The sequence below is a fragment of the Notamacropus eugenii genome, chromosome 5, assembly GCF_028372415.1.
Source record: "Notamacropus eugenii isolate mMacEug1 chromosome 5, mMacEug1.pri_v2, whole genome shotgun sequence".
NCBI lineage: Eukaryota > Metazoa > Chordata > Mammalia > Diprotodontia > Macropodidae > Notamacropus > Notamacropus eugenii.
This window is the reverse complement of record NC_092876.1, coordinates 307,524-309,389: the sequence shown is the minus strand read 5'-3', so window position 1 is coordinate 309,389 and position 1,866 is coordinate 307,524.

Below are 1,866 nucleotides of genomic sequence, written 5' to 3'. Positions count from 1 at the left end.
AAGTACTTTTTCTTTGCTTCTCGCGTTGTCTGGGCAGGACAATTGTCCAATAAAATCCTGAAAATGAGGAAATGGTGGAAAGATTTTCCCTTAGAGTATCCCTGAGTCTTTGGGGGTGATGTGTGACAGTACCAGCGGGTTTTGGTTCCCCCAAAACAAGGATTAATTTTCCCTGAAATCAACAGAGCTCTCCCTAGGATTTGATTAGTCCTTGTCTCTCTCAAGGAAGCTTCCTGGTGTCCTAAGGGCACCTAAAGTCCAATCCACAGGAAGCTGTGGCTCCTTCCACATGGTGGCTTCTTTGGAGTCACCCTGCCCTGCCCCTTTGACCAGACAAGTCTCCACCTGGACATGAGAGGAGCCCCATCCAGAAAAGTGTCACTGTGCCTTAGGTGGATATCCTTGTGTGAAGGCAAAGTCAACCTCCTTTCTTTAATGTTCAATGATATGTGAGTGGCTCATTTCATCCCAACATTGAATCAGCTAGCTGCTGTTAAGCATGTCTGTAACAGGGGGAGAGGACCAGATCCTGAACATTTTGGGGAAGAAAAAGGACCCCAGGAGAGTGCAGGGAATCACTGGAAAGGATGCAAGGACCAGACAGGCCTTTTGTTCCATTTCTTTCCCCCATGACCTCTTTGTCCTTTCATCTCCTCCATTTGTCATCACTCAGAGTGGTCCTAGTGACCTGGATTCCTGACAAACTGAACAACCCAACGCCATCAAAGCTGTGGCCTCGCCTCTGGCATAGTCTGCACCTGACAGGAACCACTCGTAGCTTGGATGTTGTTGGCTTTTTATGGATTTTATTTTGAACTTGTGAAATAAAACAAGCATTTCCATAACATAGTAGAATAGAAAAAGTTGATTGCCTATGAAACTGCAAATCTATCATGTCCAATATATTGAATATATAATAAAATTATCATGGAACTTTCTTCTTTTTCCCTTTTTTCTTCCCCTCCCCCAGCCTTAGAGATGGATACGTTTAGATACAAGTGTGTGTGTGTGTGTGTGTGTGTGTGCGTGTGTGTGTGTAAATCATTCTATCCATACTTCTATTTATCAGTTCTTTCTCTGCATGCATATAACTTCCTCCTTCATAGGTCCTTTGTAATGAATTTGGGTATTTATAACAGTCAAAATAACTTAGTCATTCAAATTTGTTCTTAAAACAATATTGCTGTTCATGTATACAACTTTCTTTTCCTTCTTCATTATTTCCTGCAAGTCTTTCTATGTTTTCATCAGTTCTTGTAGCACATTCCATTCCATAATAATCATATACCACAACTTGTTCAGGCATTCCTCAACTGATGAACAGCCCCATGATTTCCAGTTCTTTGAAGCCACAAAGAGAGTTGATATCAACATTTTAGAACATATGAGTTCTTTTCCTTTTCCCCCAATGATCTTTGCAGATACACCTAGTAGTGATATTGCTGGGCCAAAGGGTATCGCCAGTTTCTTAACACTGGGCATAATTCCAGATTGTTCTCCAAAATGGTTGGATCAATTCACACAAAGATGACCCAGTTTTAGCTTGATGGGAGTTAGCCAAAGCAAGTAGTGAAATATCTCACTCTTGTTTTCTCCTAGGCCCTGGCCGTACTTGTGGAGCTCCTTGTTTATGGTTAGATGTCACTTATACCTACAGAGCTGAGGACTGTAGGGGAAGTTAGAGAAGCAGGGGAGACTGTGACCAGTATTAACTACAAGGGTGAGGACTTGGCATCCTTCGAAAGAATCCATTGCTTCATGTAAGAGTAGAAGAGGGTGTAAAAAATCAGAAGCTTCTTGAAGTGTTGGAATTTTGGCCTGGCAACAGAAGTGGAATTTGGACTATTATAAATAAGGCTTTTGGGT